Here is a 26299-nt window from a genome sequence, read left to right on the forward strand (position 1 = left end):
TCTGCAGTCCAGACTTCTCCATCTTCCATCTCAGTGCATTCAGGTGATGTTTCTTATATATTCAGAGCCTGGCATAGCCAGTCACTCCTAGAAAAAGTCTAGGTGACAACCAAGAATAGTTTGGTGACTACTAGAAATTCAGTTGCCAGCATGGAAAGACAGCAACGGGGACAGTATGGGATAGCACCCCAGCCTGTGTCTTTCGTGAGGAAGAACCCCAACAAGCTATGGAAGCCCTAAAGAGAGATCCCCCAGTAGATCTTGTGGTTGTCACGGGAATGAGATCTCAGATCGGATGGATAAAAGATTGACTACCCATGTAAATAGACAGACTACGAGTACAACATGCATGTGCAGAAAGCTGTGAAAAAACCAATGTGGCCAAAGAATCCATCAGGCCAGAATGAAGTGTTTGGAGTGGGAGAAGGAGGTGCAACCCACAGGTCTTGGACCTGGTGAAATGCAGGAGAAGCCTGGCCAGGAAGCAACCCACAGAGTCCAGTCCCTCCATGCAGCTGAGACTCCCAGTTTTCACAGCAGCGGACTAAGTGGCCTCCAGTCAGCAAACAGGAGAGATTGGATGCAGTTTGATGAGGACATGTCTAACATTATCCAAACCACAGACAAGGAGATGTCAACAGTTGACTCCAAACAATGACCAAGATCATCATTAGTTATGCCTCTGAGAGGTTTGGTCAGATAGAGAAGGATAAGACCAAGTCTACCTCATATACAATGAACCACAGGGCCCTCAAGACACATCAGATATATCAAGAGCTTCAAACCCTTAATAAGCAGTATAAGACAGTTGCTGATGAGGAAAAAGTGGCATTGGCAGAACTGCAGAACATCCTGTGGAAGAAGCTGATTGCCCTTTGCAGAGCAGAGTGGCACAGGAGGCAGGAAGAGAGAAAATGAGAAGGCAGGTGGCCTTTATTGCCCACCCCTTTGGTTTTATGAAACCACTGCTGGGGGATAAGCACAGTGGGGGTCTTGAGTGTTCATCGGAGGAAGTGTTCTTCCGCCTGGATACATTGAGTGATCCTAGGCTGGATCAAGATCTCGATGCCAATAAAGCCCTCATAAACCCTGCCCTCCCATTAACAGTGTTCAAGCTGAGTGAGCCGAGTCTGAAGGAGGTTGAGGAGGTCATCAAGGAAGCCTGAGCAGCTTCCATTCCAGGCCTGAGTGGTGTACCCTACCTCGTCTATAATCGCTTCCCTGCACTTCTCCGGCATCTATGGAAGACCTTGAGGGTGATTTGGTGAAAAGGGAAAGTCACTGACCAGTGGAAGTGTGCGGAGGGAGTTTGGGTCCCTAAAGAGGAGAATTCCAGGAATATCAACCAGTTCCGAATGATCTCCCTGCTGAGTGTAGAAGGAAAGGTGTTTTTCAGCATTGTATCCCAAAGACTGACAGAATTCCTCCTCAAGGATAACTACATCGACCCCTCGATCCAGAAGGGGGGCATCCCTGGAATCCCTGGCTGCCTGGAGCACACAGGTGTTGTAACTCAGCTTATCAGAGAGGCTCATGAGAACAGAGGCAACCTTGCTGTGTTGTGGTTGCACCTGACCAATGCCTATGGGTCTATACCACACAAGCTGGTTGAGTTCGCACTACATTGCCACCATGTTCCCAGGAAAGTCAAAGGTCTGATCGTGGATTACTATAACAACTTCAGGATTAGGGTCATTTCTGGGTTAGAAATATCAGACTGGCATCGGCTTGGCAAGGGAATAAAAATGGGGTGCACCATCTCCATTATTCTTTTAGCCCTTGCCATTAATATGGTGGTCAAGTCAGCCGAGGTAGAATGCAGATGGTCTTTGAATAAATCAGGTGTATGACAGCCCCTGATAAGAGCCTATATGGGTGATCTCACCATCACAACAACTTTGGTCCCAGGGAGCAGGTGGATCCTACAAGGACTTGAGAGACTCATCACATGGGTAAGGATAAGTTTTAAGCCTTCCAAGTCAAGGTCCATGGTGCTAAAGAAGGGAAAGGTGACTAATAAGTGCTAATTTGCTATCGCGGGAACAGTCATCCCATCCATCACAGAGCAGCCAGTCAAGATTTTGGGGAAAGTCTTTGACTCAAGTCTGAAAGACACAGCTGCCATTCAGAAGTCCACCCAGGAGCTTGGGATGTGGCTCCCCAAGGTTGATAAGTCTGGCCTGCCTGGTAGGTTTAAAGCCTGGATCTATCAGCACTCAATCCTGGCCTGAGTCCTGTGGCCTTTGCTGGTTTATGCAGTCCCATTTTCAACAGTTGTCCATGGAAAGGAAGATCAGCAGTTTTATTTGGGGATTGCTGGGACTCCCATGCAGCCTCAACAGCGCAGCACTGTATGGGACAAGTAACACCCTGCGGCTACCATTTAGCTGCCTCATTGAAGACTTCATGGTGGCACGCACCAGAGCAGCCCTACAGTACAGGGACTCCAAGGATTGTAAGGTGTCAGCAGCTGGTTTTGAGGTAAGGGCAGGCAGGAAATGGAGGGTGGAGAAGGCTGTGGAGGTGGCAGAGTCACACCTGAGACAGAAGGCTCTGGTGGGCATCGTGGCAACAGGTAGAGCAGGTCTGGGCTACTTCCCAAAGACCCAGGTCAGCAAGACCCAGGGCAAGGAAAGAAACCATCTAATCCAGGAAGAGGTCCGAGCAGGGGTGGAGGAAAAGAAAGTGAGTAGAGCAGTAGGACTCCGGCAACAGGGTGAGTGGACAAGGTGGGAGAGTATTCTCCAGCGAAGGATCACCTGGTCGGTCATCATGCAGGGTGATTTATTTTGTGTCTGGGTCCTGGTGCAGGCAGTCTACGATGCCCTGCCAAGGCCAGCAAACCTCCATGTCTGGGGGAAGAGTGAAACACCCTCTTGTCCACTTTGTTCAGGAACAGCCTCTCCAGAACAGCTACTCAGCAGCTACCCTAAGGCTCTGGTAGATGGCCACTACCGGTGGCACCATGACAAGGTGCTCAAGGCAGTTGCTGAAAGCTTGATTTCAGCCATCAACAAAAGCAAACTCCTCCATGGCTGAAAGAAGGCAGGCACCTTCGTTAAAGCGGGAGAGCAATCCCAGGCAAAGGCAGCAGTAATAACAGGCCTCTTCCACACAGCCTCTGACTGGCAGTTGCAGGCTGACTTGGGAAAGCAGCTGAAGTTCCCACAGCAAATCTTGACAACATCAGTCCGGCCAGGTATCATCATTACCTCTGAGGCTTCAGAACAGCTGATCATGCTGAAACTGACAGTGCCCTGGGAAGAGCGTATCAAGGAAGCAAATGAGAGGAAACGCGCCAAGTACCAGGAGCTGGTGGAGAAGTGCAGGGACAGAGGCTGGAAGGTACTTTATGAGCCCATTGAAGTTGGCTGCAGAGGATTTGCAGGACGCTCACTCTGCAGAGTCCTCACACGGCTGGGCATTACAGGAGCAGCCATAAAGAGGGCCATTGAATCCACAAGTGAAGCCACAGAGAAAGCCTCAAGGTGGCTTTGGGTAAAGAGAGCTGATCCGTGGATCGCTACTGGGATGCAAGTTGGGGATTGAGCAACCCCGGCTGGGTCACCTGAGCGAGTGTGTATGATGTTGCAAGATCTGAAACACCCAATGATCTCAGGATGCATCACTAATGATGCATCCCAGTGCATCCACGTAATGTATCTTATATAGTACATCCAAAGCATTGCACTTTTTTTTATTGATTTTATTGTAATCATTAGATACACATAGAACAATTTTTAACAAAGAAATAAGATTGAAAACTAATCAACCCCCACCCCTGAGAAAGAGAGCATGGCCAATGGACTAAAACTTAAAATTAGTAAAAATAAATTAAATGATGAGTCTAGTAGGTGGATACAGAAAAATAGAGAAGAAAAAGAAATGGGGAGAGAATCAAAACATTGCACTTCTGATGTTAATTAAATAGACTTGAGCATGAAATCTAGTTATTATTGATATATAATTATCCAAAAATTGTAAAACTAAATAACTAAAACAATTAAATGCATTGATTCCTGTTTTAGGTTTTCAAAATGAAAAACAACAAGAGCTGCTATACCACAACTTTTCACTCATGCTTAAAGTTTTTGTTTGGTCATTATCTGTATAAAACGTTCAGGTAAACCCTGTGTTTGACATTCAGCCATTTTGCTGCTTAGGTTGATTAATCCATTGTGAAATAGTGTGGTATGAATGAACAAATGCTCTGACATGGACTGACATCAATCCCATTGATGGTTCCTGTCTTGAACACAATACTGAATGTCCTGTCCTGGCTTCATGCAAATATGAACTGGAGTCACCATTTTTGATAAAGTATGAATAACTTGATGAATGGGCTAAGAAACTGAAAACAAAAATAATGTTAAGGAATTATTGTGAAACGGGCAAATGAGGTAAAGTATAAAAAGAAAAACAATTCTGAAGAATTCTGTGAAAGGATATTTTCAGTTAGGTCCACAAATACAATGTCGGTTACATAATTTTAGTTCACACCAGTGTAGTATGTACACGTTCATCAGTTCTTTGGTGTATTAAATGTTGGTAACCTTTAGTTTCACATAGTATTAAAATAAATGAAGTTATTTTTTCAGAAATTCAACGCTGATATTATTTCATATCTTGGAAAACAAATCACACGTGATTATGATGATGATGAGTACTATTATTATTATTATTATTAGTAGTAGTAGTAGTAGTAGTAGTAGTATTTAATAGCTGCCTTTATAATCTAATATTTGGAAACATATTAATCATCCACACAATTGTTATCAATTTAAACTGAGAATTTGAAAATGCGTCTCTTTGTCTTCATCGAGCTAGGTTACTCCATTAAATAGTGAGATAGATTGTTAACTTTCCATATGTCGTTTTGTAATCAAAAATAATTAAACAAATAAATACATTTTGAACAGTGCAGCCTTAGCTAAATGCAATGTTGTTCTAGTTGCATTGATAAAAGAAATGGATGGAGTTTTGTCAATTCAGCATCCGGATTTGTTTAAAAACATCCAGAACGCTACAGCAGTTTATGTTAAATGTAATTAGTTTAACGTATGTCTACAGAACACTTATTTTGTTATTAACGTTGATACTTTATTTAAGTTATTTGTAACGAACAAAAATTTATAGTGCAATCTATTTTTTAATGACTTCTGATACTACTTTTAATTTCTGGTGATATTACGGGATTATGTGGGTAATAAAAAAAGAGCAATAAACTCTAAGATTAACTACGTGCGGTACCCTTTTTCACTTACTAAAAATCACACAAATTGAGCGGGCGTGTTTTTGTAAAGACAAGCCAACTGCACACATCACTGTGACCCTCCAGCACAGAAATACACCGCCGTGTCATCCGCTGTCAGGGCGTTCATTTGCAGATATGCGCCATTGCTATCCGTCGAGATGGTGAATCTCCCTTTAATTGAGTTCGCGTAGTACGTTTCTCCTTTATCTCCTCTTTCAACTGCCAACCATTCCAGCCCTTTTCCCGGAAGTTGCCTGATCCAGTTCAAGTAGGAGCTGCTGCTGCCACTGAAAGTGAATCCAGAAATCGAACAAGACAGTTTGAGGGACTGGCCGGGCTGTCTCTGTTCTGCTCCGGACTGCTTCAAGATCACCTCACATCGAACACCTAAATTTTGTTAAAAAAATAAATAAATAAACTGTCAGTGAGTAAATAACTGTTGAAAATGGAAAATGTGTATAGTTATACTAAAACAAAATGCTTACATGTAATGAGATAAAAGGTAAAGATAAAAATGCTGTACGGATACATAACGATTTGCTGTTTTTTTTTTTTTTACTGCATCAGAAGTAAGAAAAAACAGAGCTGACAAAAAGTGCGAAAACAAACCCTTATAAACAATAACTTTTTTAAGATCAGCATTCTGCTTTGCATAAATGTTAATATTCAGTAAGTTATGATCTGATGTTGTAGGCGGGACGATATACAGTACAGATTACTCGTAACTAAATTTGCAGCATAGTAATCATACTGACAACATTTTAAAACGAAATGCATAGGAGCTTAAGTCAGGTATGGTGGATTTTAAATGATGCCATAAAATGATCACACTATTCACAGGTCAGCTTTTCTTTAGTAATAACAGGACTAGCCGCTATGCAATGATAATTTAAAGTGTCTGTAATGAAATGTTCGGGACATAGCAAAGTCTGTCTGTCTTTATAAAGTTCCTAAACTGATGGAAAACTTTTTCATTCATCCTTTTAGATCGTGAATAGGTTTTGCTTGTTAATGTGCGCACTATAGGGAAAGAAAGAATCTCATGTTATCAATTAACTAAACAAATGACATACACTTATGATTTGTTAAACACAACAATTCAGCTACAAAGCTTAATTATGACCTTGTTTAAAAACAATTGAGTTTTACATATCTGAGTTGTTTTTTTGTATGTTTATGCGTAACTATATAGAGAGATATAAAGAGGATAAGATAAATATATGTGTGTTATGATTTAAGGGCAATATTCAAAGTCTGGTATAGGTACAATAACAACATCGATCTAAATTTGATATTTGGAGGTATTTAAAATAGGTGTGGGTGATCCGGATATTACAAACGGTCGTAAAAGGTTGGGATAACCGTTTTAAAGAAACCTGGGTGTTGTGAAAGAGCGAGTGTATGCACTGTGGATGGCCAACACATATGTTTTAATAAAGAAGGTTTACTTAGGATGGAATAGGAAGGTGGAGTCTGAGAAGTGAGAATAAACTTACATTTTAACCTGCTAAAGTTGGTCCCACTAGTGATAATAATGGAATATATTATTACGGTTCAAGTATTGGACCGGGCAGAAAGTGAAGGACTGTTGATCACCAATATAATAAAGGAAGGAGACAAGTTTAGAGAATAATGTGAAAAGAGTTAAACCAAAACAATGGCTGGTGCCTGACAGTGTAGTAAACGAACTATACATCCTAAGGTGTTATGTTAACTCTGATGGTTAGGTGGAGACGTGTGGACTGACCTGACAGCCAAGATCAGTGGTGAATATGTGTAGTGTTCCTGTGGTGACTCATTGCTGTTCAAGAATGAGATGATAGCTGTAACTGTTAGTATTGCAGTTTTTCATTTTTTTGTATCTAATCAACTGCAAAGGACAGATAAGCAAATTAAAATCATATTGAAACAATTGACATTTTTTAACAAACTGTTCAGACAAATTTAACAAGAAAAACATTCAATTTAGTAATCTGCAATGATCTTTGTATAGTCTGAGATTCCTTGTTAAATAAAACAACACTAAAACACAATATTTTGTTAAATGACAAATACCTTGAGCTTTACGGATCAGTTTAGAATTATGAGTAGAATTGTTAAACCTTTTATAACAAAGTAATATGTAAATGTGAATAAATCATGGAGGTTTAAGCCTCAGCATCTGTTGATTGTTCTAGCTCTAAAGACCCTTTTCATACTTAAATGTTGCTTGGATTCTGCTTAGTTTCAGTCATAATCTATTTACTGTTTAAATAAAAGAAATCTTCTTAATCGATATTTTCAAATTGTTTTGAGAATTTTGAAGACCTGGATTAGACTTCTTTATATCTGTTTCCATTGAAGGCTTAATTTTTCTTAGTTGACTCAATGAAACCGTCCCTGGCTCTTACTCTTTTCTAAAATTTCAACAGCTACTATGATTTATCTGAGGTGTGCCGACCAGGATTTGACTTATTACTTCAAATGTGATCTCATCAGAACATTATAGTGTCATATACTAAAAATAACACATTTTTGTTTATAAGGAAGCACTTTAAAGATTTATTTAGTTTTACTTTACCCCACAGGCTACTGAGATTTGTGATTTTACTGTGAAAAAAAAAAAAAAAAGTTTCTGTAACATGCATATTTTAGTTTCTTTTCAGGAATCTGTGGCTGGAGCAAGGCACAAGTGGCGTGGAGTATCTGAAAAGGTAGAAACACCAAGAGGGTAACATGTGAATTGTTCACTTTTGAGGGCTCACAAGCTGTACTTTACACTATATGCATGTTCTCTTCTTCTCGCATTTATTCCACAAGCAGTGGTCTGGAGAACACATGATTGTAGTATACTTAGCTGGATGTTAGACCAAAGCATATTTGTGTATTAGAGTATAAGGTGAGGTGTAACAGGTAGCTCTCTATAATGCAAGCAGTTGCAGGTTTGCAAAGGTAAACTTGATGGGTTCATAAGGCACAGCATTTGATGGTCAATGGTGAAGTGCAGTGCACTAACAGGGTGGGACCCACACAGAGTGATGGTGAATCATGACTGAAGGCTGCAGGACAATTTTGTTTAATCTGCATATTATAATTTTTCAGGACACATTTTGGTACAAAGTTTTACTAGATTTATTTTCATGTGTACTTGACCTGCTTACTTGTTTCAGAACCAAGTCGATATGGATGCCAACAACTGCAAAATCGGTAAATTTTGAATGCTAGAGGAAAATACTCCCTATTGTCTAATTAATGTGAACCAGGTCTTGTGCCCTTCATATGCTATACTGAAGTAACTGGATACAAAATTAAGTAACGGAAGAATACATTTTTTTTTTCACCTTCTCACACCTACTAAGTATAACCTATGGAAACACTAGGAATTAACACATTTACAGATCTTTATATAGACAATGTATTTTGTCTTAAGAACAATCAAGCTTTTCAGCTACGCACTTCTTTTCCAAATCCGAATTAAAGGTTTTGTTAAAAGAAACTTACACAACTCACCATGTCTCTCATCCAAATCAGTCCCATAGGAAATTCTAGGTAGTCTTGATGAAGACTCAGATAGCAATTTAACAATATATAAAAAGATTTCAAAGAATTTACCCTTCGAATATCCTAGAGAAGAGGGGGAAAGGATCTTTTAATTGACATTTCAGGAAGTGAGATGGAATAATAATAATAATAATCTTTACATATAATACACTACCGTGGCTGTTCGTTTGTCTGTTCCGGATTTTAAATCACCTGTAGCTGGCAAATCGTTTGACCTATTGACTTGAAATTTGGTGCACATGTGACGTCTGCTATTTACTTTCGGGGTGATGACTGACCTCCAAGGTTATTTCTCTTTTGTATTTTTATTTTATTTTATTGTAGAATCAACTCTCGGCAGTGGCCAGCAGGGTGGCCATGCGGCGCTTGTGTATGGGCACCGTTCTAATTCCCTATCACCTTCGCCGTCACTTCCTCTACCTCTTCATATCTTAAATCATTCTTGAGGCAGATTGAACACTTAAGTGCCATCTTAAGTGAAGAATTAAGAAAAAGTAAAAGTAATTGCAACACAAACATTGACTTAATTAGTTTTAATGTGAAAATATGCCATCAAAGAAGAGAAGAAGCAGGCTGCTAGGGTGGAGAAAAGAAGAGCTGCTCAGGAAGCAGCAAGCGCGTCAACCTCTAAGCAAATGAATGATTAACGTACAGAGAAAGAGTAGGAAAACTATAAGTCAAGTGTATTCACTACACGCTATCGTGCAGTGTGCTGTTACTGGTAATAATAATAATAATAATGATAATATATGGAGGTGTTATTTGATACATCGTTTCAGTGCAACAGAGCTTAAATTAAATTGACTGTGTAGGTGTGTGGAATCATTGAGGATTTGATGGGGCTTTTTAAGCATGTCCTCATATAATACAATGTAGTTATTAGTGCGTTTCTCATGCTCAAAGCCCTTTCTTGTCACTCTTTACTATGGACAACTCTGCATGTTAATTTAGAAAAAAAAGTATCTGTAATGTTCTGTGCTGTTGAAATGAGAAAATAAGCCCTTTAGAAAGAGATTCTTTTTCTTGGCAAATATTACTTAAAAATATAATACCCTGCAGTTAATTAGTTAAGTTTCTCTTTTAAATGTTAAATTAAAACAAAACAAAACAATTCCATAGGGCACATATACTTTCATACCTTGCCATACATTACTCCAGCAGCTAAAAAATGCTTATATTACATCAATCATTTTACAATACAAAAGCATCAAAAATAAATTTAATGTAAAATGTATAAAATTAACCCAAATGAATACTCCCAGTAAATGAAAAGGCAAAAAATGCAAAATGATAAGAAATGCTGAAATATTTTGCCTTAATGAAAACAATTGATCCAGGCCTTTGTGAAACACAGGAGCCTAACCATTCCTTAATCTCTTTCCATCAATCATCTAACCTACACAAACGTCTTAACCACAGCTCTCTTCACTTCAAAGGAAGAGAGTGACCTTCTCTACCAAGCACTTTAATCTGTAACAGGAGCCACTGCATCATTTGCAAATATGTATTGGGTACCTCTGATAAATTTAAAATTTAACAAAGGGGCATCTCCCCAGTCTAAAAACCTAATTTTCTGGGGTTTTTTGTAAGAAATATCAAGCCACCCACATAGGTGAAACAGGGCGACAGTTAGCAGACAGTTTCAGGGAGCACATTCAAACCGTTAAAATAAAAGACCTTACAAAGCCTATTGTAGAGCACTTCACATCCCTTGCTCATAGCCACGCTGAATTTCTGTTTTTTCACAAGGCTTTTCAAAGAAACACAAAAAAAGTTAGGGTCACTCTCACCCTGAGATCACACATTTCACTAAGTCTCAACAACCAACTATCTTTTAAATCTCTCCTTCCATCTTCTCTAATGCCAGCTTTATTTTCAACTACTCTATCGTTTTCTCCTTTCCTTTGCTCTGGCTTAGTTCCCCCTTTCCCGTACCTTAGTTACCTGCTTGTGCCTTTTCAGTTACTCACCTGATTTGGATATACAACCCAAATGTGGTGCCTTTAACTTTTTTTTTTCATTTTAAACAAGGAAACAACTTTAACCTTTTTTTTCCTTTGCAGATGCATGCTGATGTAGCCCAACATTAACTCCTAATTAAATTGAGGGCTTCAGAATCACCTACTGGTCAGAAAAATAGTTTAGCTCTGGGCTGCCTAAATCGAAACAGCAACATCTGAATTTTAGAACTGAATGTATTTGAAGTGAAAACATGAATTCAGCAGATCTGCCTGTATATAAGTCTTTGTAAAATAATGAAAAAAAATTCTGAAATAAATAACGTGTTGAAAATGACTTATGTTTTAAAACAACACCATGAATAGCCTTTTGTAAAAATGCAACCAGATAAGGCAAAAAGTAAAACACTGTAAAACATTCAAAGTTTACGTACATAAAATATAACAGAAAAAATGCTGCACTGCAGTTGATATTATCTAGCACTGCATCATATATTTGTTTACATCAGTTTATAGACAGTATTGTCACGTATATTGGTAAGCTTACTGAACGCACACACAGTACACACACTACAAATAAGTAAGCAAAACAATGACAATCTAAAACAAAAAACAGAAATGTAAATGTTTGAAATCTGCTTATTATTTAGTCCTTTATAAATAATGCTTAGTGATGCCCATTCAGGTATGGTGACTTTTCCAAGCATCTGCCACAGAAGCAACTCTTTTATTCTTCCAGGTTCAGTTCTCTTACACTCCTTTCCCCAGGCAGTTTTTTACCTTTACTTTCTATCTGCATAAACATGATTTGCCAGTAGATCCTTAAATGTAAAACTTCAGCCTCATTAAGTATTAAACATGTCCCAATGAAAGACTATTCCTGACAGAGTTGGACAGTTACTTTTTGCTACAAAGTCACTTTGCAGTATTTCTGTTTACAAAGTAACCTTTAAAAATGAGGAACTTCAGTTTTCTTGTTATTGTAGGACGATCTGCGTATTATGTATCACTGTGTGTGTCTGGCACAATAGTAGACCGCTGTGTCTTCAGTTGTGAGGCTTCTCAGTTCCATGGACACTTTGGTAGAACTATCAATGGCTACAGTGGCTCGGCTTTGAATGGCTGTGGCATAGTTAGTGTTAGTATTATCTCCTCTTATAAACAGGAGCAATTCCATCTTTTTTCCAGGAGCATGGCGTATCCAGGACATGTAGTAGCTGCTGCTTAAAGTGTACCCTGACACGGTGCAGGTCAGCTTCACAGATTCTCCAGGGTGTTTTAATTGTGGGTCTGACTGAGTCAATTGAATTTGTGACTGGACTTCAGCAACTGTAAAATAAAAGGATTAAATTACATTAATTATTTTTGTACAATGCATGGGCATAAATAATTAATACAATATATGATATGTAATTATTTGTAAGAAATGAATCCAAAGAAATACTTACAGTAAATGAAGAAGCAAAAAATTGAAAATGATAAGAAATATTGAAACATTTTCCCTTAATAAAAGCAGTTGATCTGGCCTTTCTGGTATTCATTACCTGGGAAAGAATTAAAGTTTCCTCTAATTTATAAGTAGAGCTCTGTTGATTTGCATATCACTTCAAAATGTAAATAAATATTTCAAAAGACTGCCAAACTCAGATGAAGTGAAAGCACATTTGTTTCCAAATCAATGTTCCTGTTTCTGTGATTATGTTGTATTTAAAGAAATACCAAATGAAGAAAAACATTGAACTGGTCGTGTGTTTCATGTAAAATACTTTTTACTTCTTTTTCTAACCAGGCTATTTTTTTTTTTTTATTTAGAAAAACTGGAGAGTAAGTGACTACACTGCACTGACATTTTGCAAAATTTTACACTTCTTGTGGAAAGACCCAACACCTTATGACAAACGCTATGAGTTTTACTGAAAGTTTCACAATTATATGAAGAAACGTCAAGCCTTTTATGAAAAAGTAATTAAAAAATAAAGCTAAAGCAGGTGCCTTTAAGCTTCAAAACATAAAGCTTGATTCTTGACCTCTCATTTATTATTTAATCTGCTGCAATTAACTGCTTGTCATTCAATTGTAAACGTGTATGGAAACAATTACATAACTATGGGTGTCAAGTACCTTGATACAGTGTTCATCAAAGGAAGTTATAATAATTAAAGTTTCATTTTATACATTCATTTTGTTTTGATAAGTGTTATGATTGTGTTTCTGAATAATTCTTTTTTTAATTGAACAACATAATATGACTCAATCTGTCAGTTAAAGAAATCATTCTTTTATGTAGCAACATTTACATGATTAATAAATGGGCTATCCTAGGCTGAAGTTTGGGGGCCCTGAATGACTTTACAGACCCATCTTAAAAGTTAATGCATTAATTTCTTTAACAGTATTTCTAGAACTTCTTAGTAAAATAAAACTCTCATTACTTTATAAATGTACTCTCCATTACCTGATGGGATGGACTGGCCATCGGGACTAACAGGCCAAACCCTTCTGCATTGCTGAGCAAACACAAGAGTGGGATAGAGAGGAGAGAGAGAGAGAGAGAGAGAGAGAGAGAGAGAGAAAAGAAATGTGAGTGGTCCAATCAGCAACATCCTCCTCCCTAGTCACATGATCGATCGTATTAACTTTCAGCTGCACACATCAATACAAACAAGAAAAATGTTTGAGAGGACAGTTGAGACAGAAAACATTTTTTTAATTAAATAATGAATGTAGAAGAGGTGGTTACAATGGAATTTTCTTCAAGCATATCTCCACAAAACATTTGACAAAAATACAACACAAAACATTCTTATACAAAACATGTGCTTATCATCAGTTCTCAATATTTGGATACAATTAAGAAAGCAAATTCCCAGAATTAAAAAAAAATGGCAAAATTAAGTTCAATTAAGCATGTAAATATGGTAAAACTATATGTGTTTTTTAACTCCTCATACATGTAATTATGCCATCACTGCACTTTTATTAATGCAAAATAAGACAAGAAACATAGGCCAGATAATTGAACTATGAGATCAATAAAAGGTCAAAATGATTGGTTGATTGTGAAACCTGAGTGTTCAGGACTGAACTTGATAAGCTGCCTGGCACTACATGACTTTAGTTATAAATCATTAAGAATAGTATTGCTTGTGCATAGAAGAGTGAAAGAATAGTTTGTGTCTGTCCAAATGTTGCAGCCCTGTTTGGACAAAAATCCAAGACCAATTTTTAATGCAACTCCATCCCAGACTATCTGTCATTAGTTCCAATGATCAGAGCTCTTTATCAAAGCAGGCTGTGGAAAAAAATAGTGCAACATGAAAGACTCAACAGCCCAACACCAGCACTCCTTGAAAGTGATACCCTTCAACAACTGTATCTCCCAAGAATCATAAAGGATTTTGCTGCAAATAACACCAGAATTAAATGATTATGAAGTTATGAAGATACCTTTTGCTATTGTGCTATTTTGTGTTATGCATTGACCTAAGATTTTGTGAGTATTATGTGTTGACTGGCCACACAGAAGTAGTACATTACCTGAAATAAACTTGTTGCTTATATTGTGCTTTTTGCAACTAATTCACACTGCATATTTTTCAGTTACTGTTGATGATATTGTATGTTGTTTTATAATGCACATTTCAATTGTCATTAATATATTGTCACATTGGTAAGTTCAAAACAATTTTGTGTGCATTAAGTGTCACAGAATGATTTGCATTTCATGTTTGCAATTGGTCACTACCTGACGTTAAAGTACAGAGAGGTGGGGCATTTGTATTAACAAGAAGGTTGTGGGGAATCAAGGTTGGGCTCAGCCTAAAGCCCTCAGCCTCAGGTTAGTTAATCCACCCCTGCATGAAGAAATGCAAGGCACTTTGTAGAGCAATAAAATCACAAAACAGTACTAAGCAGAGAAGTTCTTTAGAAACCCAACAGATACAGAAATGCTCTATGGAATAGTATCAGAAAGAACTTGAATGGGTTCCAAATAGATTTTCAACAGCATCAAAAGGAGCTGTACAAAAACTTTATGAAACTACAAGCAAGATACATTAAAGACTGACAGACAAAGTGACAGAAATGATTAGAAGAGCATACGGTTTGACAAATGAAAGAGGACCATTCAGTCCATCAAATCTGATTAGTTAGCTAATATCTAAAAATTGTTGCAATGTGCTCTTTAGATACCTTTAGATGTAGAAGGTGGAGTTTCTGCTTTAAATGTATGAATCAGTAGCTTCTTCCAGATTTCAACAACTTTCAACTTGGAAAAGTGTTTCTTGGATTCTGTTTAATTCCCATTAATCTTTTATAATATGTGATTTTTGGATTTAATTGAATCAATGTTATAATGTCTTTTGAAGACTGGGATTACACTCTGACATACCTGTCTCTCTTTAACATTAAGGAGACTCTCTTGTTAACATATGTTCCTGGTTTCTTCCCTCTTCCTATCTTAAAGAGCTGCTATATTTTATTTTTATTTATTTTATATTATTCTTTTTTTTATGTTTGCTGACAAATCAAAATAGCACTTTAAGTGAAGTCTCACTACTATTGTGTCTTACTATCTTTGTCCACTGGTTAATGTTTAAAATGTTTGGCAAAGTCCATCCATCCATGCTCTTCCGCTTCTCCGAGGTCGGGTCGCGGGGGCAGCAGCTTGAGCAGAGATGCCCAGACTTCCCTCTCTTCTTCACTTCTTCTAGCTCTTCCAGGAGAATCCCAAGGCGTTCCCAGGCCAGCCGGGAGACATAGTCCCTCCAGCGTGTCCTGGGTCTTCCCCGGGGCCTCCTCCTGGTTGGACACACCTGGAACACCTCACCAGGGAGACGTCCAGGAGGCATCCTGATCAGATGCTCGAGCCACCTCATCTGACTCCTCTCGATGCGGAGGAGTAGCGGCTCTACTCTGAGCCCCTCCCGGATATTATTATTTTTTTTTTTATGTTTGCTGGCAAATCAAAATAGCACTTTAAGTAAAGTCTCACTACTATTGTGTCTTATTGTGTCTTTGTCCACTGGTTAATGTTTAAAATGTTTGGCAAAGTATTTTATTATTTTATTGGTATTTTTAATTACTGTAATTTTGGTACTTTACCTGGATGAGAAGAATGTTTTTCAAAGTTTATTCACTTTATGACATTATATTTTTGATTTTTTTTTCCTTACACATAATATTTTGCACTTTAAAACTGTATCTTACTAGTATTAAACCATTTTGGGAGATTGCCTAATTCCTGTTAGAGTTGGACAGTTACTTTTCGCTACAAGGTCACTTTGCAGTATTTCTGTTTACAAAGTAACTTTTTAAAATGAGGAACTTCAGTTTTCTTGTTATTGTAGGAGGCTCTGTGTATTATATATCACTGTGTGTGTCTGGCACAATAGTAGACCGCTGTGTCTTCAGTTGTGAGGCTTCTCAGTTCCAGGAATGCTTTGGTAGAACTATCAGTGGTTGCAGTGGCTCGGCTTTGAATGGCTGTGGCATAGCTAGTATCAGCGTTATCTCCTCTTATATACAGGAGCCATTCCATCTTTTTTCCAGGAGCATGGCGTATCCAGGACATGTAGTTGCTGCTGCTTAAAGTGAACCCTGACACGGTGCAGGTCAGCTTCACAGATTCTCCAGGGTGTTTTAATTGTGGGTCTGACTGAGTCAATTGAATTTGTGACTGGACTTCAGCAACTGTAAAATATAAGGATTAAATTACATTATTTTTGTACAATGCATGGCCATAAATAATTAATATAATATATGATATGTAATTATTTTTAAGAAATGAATCCAAACAAATACTCACAGTAAATGAAGAAGCAAAAAATTGAAAATGATAAGAAATATTGAAACATTTTGCCTTAATAAAAGCAGTTGATCTGGCCTTTCTGGTTTTCATTACCTGGGAAAGAATTAAGATTTCCTCTAATTTATAAGTAGAGCTCTGTTGATTTGCATATCACTTCAAAATGTAAATAAATATTTCAAAAGACTGCCAAACCCAGATGAAGTGAAAGCACATTTGTTTCCAAATCAAATTTCCTGTTTCTGTGATTATGTTGTATTTAAAGAAATACCAGACGAAGAAAAACATTGAACTGGTCGTGTGTTTCATGTAAAATACTTTTTAATTCTTTTCCTAACCTTGCTATTTTTTTAATTAAGAAAAACTGGAGAGTAAGTGACTACACTGCACTGACATTTTGCAAAATGTTAGACTCCTTGTTAAAAGACACAACACCTTATGACAAAGGCTGTGAGTTTTACTGAAGATTTCACAATTATGTGAAGAAACGTCAAGCCTTTAATGAAAAAGTATTTAGCAAATAAAGCCAAAGCAGGTGGCTTTAAGTTTCAAAACTGCAGTTTGTTTCTTGACCTTTCATACATTATTTCATCTGCTGCAATTAACTGCTTGTCGTTCAATTTTAAAAGTGTATGGAAACAATGACACAACTATGGGTGTCAAGTGCCTTGATACAGTGTTCATCAAAGGAAGTTATAATAATTAAAGTTTTATTTTATACATTCATTTTGTTTTGATAAGTGTTATGATTTTGTTTCTGAATAATATTTTTTTTAATTGAACAAACATAAGATGACTCAATCTGTCAGTTAAAGAAGTCATTCTTTTATGTAGCAACATTTACATGATTAATAAATGGGCTATCCTAGGCTGAGGTTTTGGGGCCCTGAATGACTTTACAGACCCATCTTGGGGAAAAATAAAAGTTAATGCATTAATTTCTTTAACAGTATTTCTACAACTTCTTAGTAAAATAAAACTCATTACTTTATAGATGTACCCTCCATTACCTGATTGGATGGACTGGCCATCAGGACTAACAGGCCAAACCCTTCTGCATTGCTGAGCAAGAGTGGGATAGAGAGAGAGAGAAATGCAATGTGAGTGTTCCAATCATCAACATCCTCCTCCCTAGTCACATGATCTCCACTTTACATGCTTCCACTGGGATCTATCATTAGGAAACAATGTTAATTTTCACTCGTATGCAGATGACACACAGTTATACCTTTCATTTAGATCCAATGAAGTTTCTCTGATGTTGTCTTTATTTAGTTGTGTTAGTGAATTAAAGGAGTGGATGGAAGAGAACTACTTGTCTTTAAACACAGATAAAACAGAGATGTTAATTGTTGTAGGTAATGACGCTGATCACAACAATATTTTATCATCATTTAACTCATTTAACACCATTTATTGTACTGAATCAGCCCGAAATCTAGTTCTCTTTGTCTCTAGCATGTCATTTAAAGCACATCTTACATAGTTGTCTGAATCATGTTTCTTCCATCTTAAAATTGTTGGGAAATTAAGGCTCTTTCTAAATAAATAGGATACTGAGAAATTATTTCATGCATTTATTTCTAGTAGGATTGACTACTGCAATGCGGTGTCACTGGATGTTCAAACTGTTCTTTATACAGCCTCCAGTTAATCCAAAATGCTGCTGCAAGAATTATTACAAGAAAAACAGAAAATGCGAACACATAACTCCAGTTCTTAAATCCTTACACTGGCTCATGGTTAAGTTTAGGGCAGATTTCAAAATCCTCCTTTTAACATATGAAGCATTAAATGGCCAAGGTCCGGCTTACTTGTCTGAACTTATCATGACTTACAAACCAGAGCGCACATTAAGATCTCAAGATGCTGGTCTGCTTATGATTCCAAGGATTAATAAAACAACAGTGGGAGGTTGAGCTTTTAGTTACAGGGCCCCTAAACTGTGCAATGGTCTGCCTGCTTCTATAAGAAATGCCCCTTTGGTCTCAGCTTTTAAATCCCGGCTGAAGACTCACTACTTCAGTTTAGCATATCCTCACTAGAGCTGCTGATTAACTGTAAAGACTGCATCTCTGTTGTTAGTCATTAGCACTAAAACATAAGTAACATGATAGTTATAATTTGTACTCAAATGTGGCACTTAATGCCACTGCCCACCTGCCAAGTTGTTTTGCATGCCTAAGGTAAAGTCATCCCTGATGGAGGATCGCAGGAATCGTGTGGTAGAGGGGTCCTTTCATTGGATTGGCTGGCCCAGGACTGTTTCAGCCATGGAATGGCCAAATGGGGGAGGCAGCTTGATGGCTGAGGTCTCCAGGACTCTAAACAAATCCAAATCATACTATGGGATATCATCTACTGTTAAATACTGGTCCGTACTTGTAAAATTTTTATTTTTATATTGTATTGAGGATTTGTTTTGTTCTGTGTATTGTATTGCATTGACCCCTGTTCTTTTTGACACCCACTGCACGCCCAACCTACCTGGAAAGGGGTCTCTTTTTGAACTACCTTTCCCAAGGTTTTTTTTCCATTTTTTTCCCCAAAAGGGATTTTTTGGGAGTTTTTCCTTGTCTTCTTAGAGAGTCAAGGCTTGGGGGCTGTCAAGAGGCAGGGCCTGTTAAAGCCCATTGCATCACTTCTTGTGTGATTCTGGGCTATACAAAAATAAATTGTATTGTATTGTATTGTATTGTATGATCATGTTAACTTTCAACTTCACACACCAATACAAACAAGATAGTTTGATAGTCTGAGAGGATAGTAGAGACAGAAAACATTTTTTTAATTAAATAATGAATGTAGAAGAATGTAGTTTGTGTCTGTCCAATTGTGGCACCCCTGTTTGGACACAAATCCAAGACCAATTTTTGATACAACTCCATTCCAGACTATCTGTCATTAGTTCCAATGATCAGAGCTCTTTTTCAAAGCAGTCTGCTTATATTGTGCTTTTTGCAACTAATTCGCACTGCATATTTTTCAGTTACTGTTGATGATATTGTATGTTTTATAATGCACATTTCTATTGCCATTAATATATCATTACATTGGTAAGTTCAAAGCATTATTGTGTGCATTAAGTGTCACAGAATAATTTGCATTTCATGCTTGCAATTGGTCACTACCTGACGTTAAGGTACAGAGAGGTGGGGCTTTTGTATTAACAAGAAGGTTATGGGGACTCAAGGTTGGCCTCAGCCTAAAGCTTTCAAGTCAGTTAATCCACCCCTGCATGAATAACTGCAAGGCACTTTGTAGAGTCATAAAATCACAAAACAGTACTAAAAAGAGAAGTTCTTTAGAAACCCAACAAATACAAAAATGCACTATTAAATGGTATCAGAAAGAACTTGAATGGGCTCCAAATAGATGTTCAACAACATCAAAAGGAGCTGTACAAAACCTTTATGAAACTACAAGCAAGATATATTAAAGACCGATAGACACAGTGACAGAAATTTTCAGAAGAGCAAACGGTTTGACAAATGAAAGAGGACCATTCAGTCCATCAAATTTGATTAGTTAACTAATAGCTAAAAATGGCTGCAATATGCTCTTCAGATACCTTTAGATGTAGAAGGTGGAGTTTCTGCTTTAAATTTATGAATCAGTAGCTTCTTCCAGATTTCAACAAATTTTTACTTGGAAAAGTGTTTCTTGGATTCTGTTTAATTTCCTTTAGTCTTCTTTAATGTGTGATTTTTGGATTTAATTGAATCAATGTTATAATGTCTTTTGATGACTTGGATTACACTCTGACATACCTGTCTCTCTTTAACATTAAGGAGACTCTCTTATTAACATATGTCCCTGGTTTCTTCCCTCTTCCTAGCTTAAAGAGCTGCTATATTTTATTTTTATTTATTATTATTATTATTATTATTATTATTATTATTATTATTATTTTATGTTTGCTGACAACTCAAAATAGCAGTTTAAGTGAAGTCTCATTACTATTGTGTCTTACTATCTTTGTCCTTTGGTTAATGTTTAAAATGTTTGGCAAAGTTCATCCATCCATGCTCTTCCGCTTCTCCGAGGTCGGGTCGTGGGGGCAGCAGCTTGAGCAGAGATGCCCAGACTTCCCTCTCCCCGGCCACTTCTTCTAGCTCTTCCGGGAGAAACCCGAGGCGTTCCCAGGCCAGCCGGGAGACATAGTCCCTCCAGCATGTCCTGGGTCTTCCCCGGGGCCTCCTCCCAGTTGGACGTGCCTGGAACACCTCACCAGGAAGGCGTCCAGGAGGCATCCTGATCAGATGCTCGAGCCACCTCATCTGACTCCTCTCGATACGGAGGAGAAGTGGCTCTACTCTGAGCCCCTCCCGGATGACTGAGCTTCTCACCCTATCTTTAAGGGAAAGCCCAGACACCCTGCAGAGGAAACTCATTTCAGCCGCTTGTATTCACGATCTCGTTCTTTCAGTCACTACCCATAGCTCATGACCATAGGTGAAGGTAGGAAAGTAGATCGACTGGTAAATTGAGAGCTTTGACTTATGGCTCAGCTCCTTTTTCACCACGACAGACTGATGCAGAGCCCGCATCACTGTGGATGCTGCACCGATCTGCCTGATGATCTCATGCTCCATTCTTCCCTCACTCGTGAACAAGACCCTGAGATACTTGAACTCCTCCACTTGGGGCAGTTTCTCGCCTCCAACACTCAGAGGGCACTCCACCCTTGGAGGTGCTGATTCCCATCCCAGCCACTTCACACTCAGCTGCGAACCGATTCAGAGACAGTTGAAGGTCACGGCCTGATGAAGCAAACAGGACAACATCATCTGCACAAAGCAGTGACCCAATCCTGAGTCAACTAAACCGGACCCTCTCAACACCCTGGCTGCGCCTAGAAATTCTGTCCATAAATGTTATGAACAGAATCAGTGACAAAGGGCAACCCTGGCAGAGTCCAACTCTTTCTGGAAACGGGTTCGACTTACTGCCAGCAATGCGGACCAAGCTCTGACACTGGTTGTACAGGGACCGAACAGCCATTATCAGGGGGTCCGCTACCCTATACTCCCGGAGCACCCCCACAGGATTACTAGAGGGACACGGTCGAACGCCTTTTCCAGGTTAACAAAACACATGTACACTTTGTTTGGCAAAGTATTTTTTTATTTTATTGGTATTTTTAATTACTGCAATTTTGGTACTTTACCTGAATGAGAAGAATGTTTTTCAAAGATTACTCACTATATGACAACATTATATTTTTGATGTTTTCTTTTTCCTTGCAAATAACATTTTGCACTTTTTGCACATTAAACTGTATCTTCCAAGTATTAAACCATTTTGGCAGATTGCCTAATTGTTTTTCAATTTTTCTCCTCCTTCTCTGTATTCTTTGTTGGTGTCTTTTACAACTAAACAGTTTTACTAACTCTGTCAGATTCTATGATATGAAAATAAATTAGAAAGAGGAACAGAACCCTGAGGAATTTCACAACACTTTTCAAAGTTACTTTTTATGCCAATTAAATTTTTGTGTAAAAATTTGGCAGTTTTTTGAAAGTATATATAAATACAGTATGTTGTATGGTTTGGGTTTTTCTGTCACTTCAGTTGCTTGTTTACAATGTTTAACAGATCGTTTTGGCCTGATTGTCTACTTGTGAAGCGTTGTTGGCCCTTTCAGTATATTATTATCATAAAAACAGCTTAATTTATTGAAGATGATACATTGCACAAGCCTACATGGAAGTCAAAAAAGCCTTGCCATTCTTTAAGTTTTGCAGTTGCCAGACACATTTCTAGTATGAACTGATTCCCAGAGCATGCTTACTAAATGGTAAAATCCAGTCAGGGCCTGGAGTTTATGTAGTCTTCATGCATTTGGTGTTTGAAGAACGTTTGACACTTCCATTATAACGTCTTTAAACATAGATTGTGTTTTTAATTTTGCCAATAACATTCAAATAATTTTATCTTTTTAAAATTCTTTAATAAAATGCATATTTATAGATTTGTATATTTTGACAAAGTTTGATTATTATTTTTTTCTTATTTGTCTTGTATGTTTAAATGTGGGCGGCACGGTGGTGCAGTGGCAGCTCTGCTGCCTCGCAGTAAGGAGATTTGGGTTCACTTCCCGGGTCCTCCATGCGTGGAGTTTGGTGTGTGTGTGTGTGTGCCCTGCGGTAGACTGGCGCCCTGCCCAGGATATGTTCCTGCCTTGCACCCTGTGCTGGCTGGGATTGGCTCCAGCAGACCCCCTGTGTTAGGATATAATGTGTTGGACAATGACTGACTGACTGTTTAAGTGCAAAGCCAAGTTTAAGATACAAAGTTTGAATCAGAAATAAGCATGAAATTCTTTGAATTAAGCATGTTTTGGCTTGCTTTTTTTAAGTCATGTTTATTGTAAGAATGAATAAGGTTTGGGTCAGCATTGTATTATTTTTTGCCTGAAAAAAATGCTGAGATAATAATTGCTTGCTATGATAATTATTACATTGTTTTATTTTTATTTCCAATTAATGTTTGAATAATTGAACTCACATGAATATTCATTTGCAGTATTTTAAATCACCTTTTGACCAATAAAGGGCAGTTGTGTCCAGCAGAGAGCATTAGGTGTGGGAATGGACAAGATTCAATTCCGGGAATCGTACTGTGGAAAGGTCATTCTGCTCATACTGCCACCCCAAAACCCACAATGGGAACAAAATAACCACCATACAAATATAAAAGGTATACTTTGCTTGTATTAAAGATTCTTTCATCTTACAATTCAACAATCAGGCAGTGCTGGGGGACCCAACATAAATGTTCATAGAGATAATTGCAGCAGTCAGCTGAGGTACTCTCGATTCTTTTGGCTGTTATCTTCTTCTAATGTTGTAGGAGCCTCCAAAAGTTTGTCGCATGAAAGGTCATGGAGTGCTGCAATTCAAAAGGCCCAGGGCTCAGCAGATCAGCAGCTGTGCTCCAATGTGTCTGGGGTGCAGTGTTTGTGTGGACTCAAATGCCAGTGTGTGAAATAACACTTTTTGCAACTTTAGTATATTGTTTTCTTACAAAGAAACCAAAAGTGTCTAATTAGAATGTATCATCCCAATTTTGGAAAAAATAATTGGAAACACATTTTTATTAATATTTTTATGGTAAAATCCAAGAAATATTAACAATTAAAATGTTTACAATCAGGTGGATCATTTTACTACTACTACTAATAATAATAATAGTAATAATAATAATAATTTAAGAATATGTAATTAAAAGCAAAAAACAAGCAATATAACAGTTCAGGTGCTCAGTACACAGTGTTTTGCTTTGCTAAACAATTTTACTCTGAGATGACAGTTAGTAATGTCAGTAAATGTAAAATATTACACATAGGAAGTAAAAATATTAGGTTTGAATACACAATGGGCGGTCGGAAAATCGAGAGTACACCTTATGAGAAGGATTTAGGAGTCATAGTGGACTCTAAGCTATCAACTTTCCAACAGAAGTGTTCGGAAGCCATTAAGAAGGCTAACAGAATGTTAGGATATATAACACGATCTGTGTTGTACAAGTCCAAGGAGGTTATGCCCAATCTTTATAACACACTGGTGAGGCCTCATCTTGAGTACTGTGTGCAGTTTTGATCTCCAGGCTACAAAAAGGACATAGCAGCACTAGAAAAGGTCCAGAGAAGAGCGACTACGCTGATTCCAGGACTACATGGGTTGAATTATGAGGAAAGATTAAAAGAGTTGAGCCTTTACAGTTTAAGCAAAAGAAGATTAAGACGTGACATGATTGAAGTGTTTAAAATTATGAAGGGAATTAGTACAGTGGATCGAGACTTGTATTTTAAAATGAGTTAATCAAGAACATGGGGACACAGTTGGAAACTTGTTAAGGGTAAATTTCGCACAAACATTAGGAGGTTTTTCTTTACACAAAGAACGATAGACACTTGGAATAAGCTACCAAGTAGTGTGGTAGACAGTAAGACGTTAGGGACTTTCAAAACTCGACTTGATGTTTTCTTGGAGGAAACAAGTGGATAGGACTGGCTAGCTTTGTTGGGCTGAATGGCCTGTTCACATCTAGAGTGTTCTAATGTTCTAATGACATAAAATGTCACAAAATGACATTCTCAAACATGCATAATCTAATTCAGGTCAGTGATGACTATAGAGCCAGAACCAGCCTGTTACAGGTTCCACTCACAGGGGGGCACATTTACAACTGTTACATAAGCTAAAACATACATTTTTATGGATCTGGAAGGAAAATTGCAGTATGCAGAGACATTCCCATGGTGTGACTGTATCAACTTGACATAAAACAGCTTGAAGTGGGATTTTAACCTGAGGACCTGGATGCCGGAATGAGCAGATTGTCCTACCCTAACTGTACTACACACTGTATTTTAATAATACAAAATGCTAAGTATAGCAATGAACCACCAAGCTGCTGATAGTTAGATCTGATTCTAATGTTGCTTTTAGTTTGCATTATTGTTCTGTGCTATAAATTATAACTCTTAATATTATTTGTATGCATATGTAACCTTGTCCCTGTGATAATTATAACAATCTCATAAAATTTCAGCTTCCAGGAGGTTTTTTTGTAGTGTCAACCTTTAGCACTGACTACTACAAAATAGAAATCCTAAAGAGCAAGTGATTTTCTTTCACAGTTTCTCTAATCCTGACTCAAAGGACACTGGACTATATGCTATGAGGAAGATACATCAAGAGAAGATGTGCTTAAAATATACAAAATACTATTACACATATCTGAAACTGTGTAAAGATTAGATATCAAGACAAAGTTTTGACTCAAGCTAAATTATTTCAGGGTATGAGTTTTTAGGACATTTGAAAGTCATTGAATCTTTTCAGATAAGTAAACAAAGACAAAACGATTTATTTTTGAAAAATGTTAAATGATGGAAGGAATACCAAAAGTGAATGAAAGCCCTTAAGTTTAATTTAAGAGGCACAAATGGAATGTAATTTTGCACAAATTACAAAATGTATTTCTTTATACAGAGAATAATTGTCTATACAATAAAATACACAGATTGCATTACCTAGTGAGTGGTAACTTGTGAATGTTTACATTTAAGGTTAACATGATTTTGGAGATTTTTGACAAGTGTAAGAGTTCTATTGGGTTCAATGGCCTGGTCTCATCATTTTTTTGTCATTTTTAAATGTAACATTTAAAGGTTTAGTAATATTTCACTGTATGAAGTATAGAGTTGAATTGTATGTTATTATTTATGAAGTATCACGTCTAAAATTGATCTCAGTGTTTTAAAATTCATCTGTCAGTGCAGATTTGTATTTAAGAACAGCCATTCAGATGCCTTTAGAATCCATGGGCTGCAGCCATATGGCTCCAGAGAGAGCTGCACACAATAAACAAATGAGAAGCAATTCTTAACTTGGGAAAATAGAGAATCCAGAACTAATGTTAGAGCTAGAATATTTGAACACAGATGTTCCTCTTAAACTTGAAAGTGTACAAGGGAATACATTTTATGGCCAACCTCTTTACAGATTGTTTCCTCTACACAGGGGTCCTCAGAGAGTTTCTGAATCGCTGACTTTAATCTCATGAGCACACTGTCCTCTAGTGGAACAATCCTAATATGTGGACTCATTCTGTCCATATTGTGGGATGTTTAAAAATTCAGTATGATCCTACTGTTATGTTCATGCTTACGAAAATATTATTTTTGTATGATTTAAAAAAACTTGAAGAGAACAACAACAACATTTATTT

General features: G+C 37.5%; 1 pseudogene; it reads left to right on the forward strand.

The window, feature by feature from the left end:
• The first annotated feature begins 654 nt into the window (after window positions 1–654).
• LOC120523736 lies at window positions 655–3586 on the forward strand (annotated as a pseudogene).
• Window positions 3587–26299: the final 22713 nt, after the last annotated feature.

Source organism: Polypterus senegalus, chromosome 1 (assembly GCF_016835505.1).
Source record: "Polypterus senegalus isolate Bchr_013 chromosome 1, ASM1683550v1, whole genome shotgun sequence".
NCBI classification, from domain to species: domain Eukaryota; kingdom Metazoa; phylum Chordata; class Cladistia; order Polypteriformes; family Polypteridae; genus Polypterus; species Polypterus senegalus.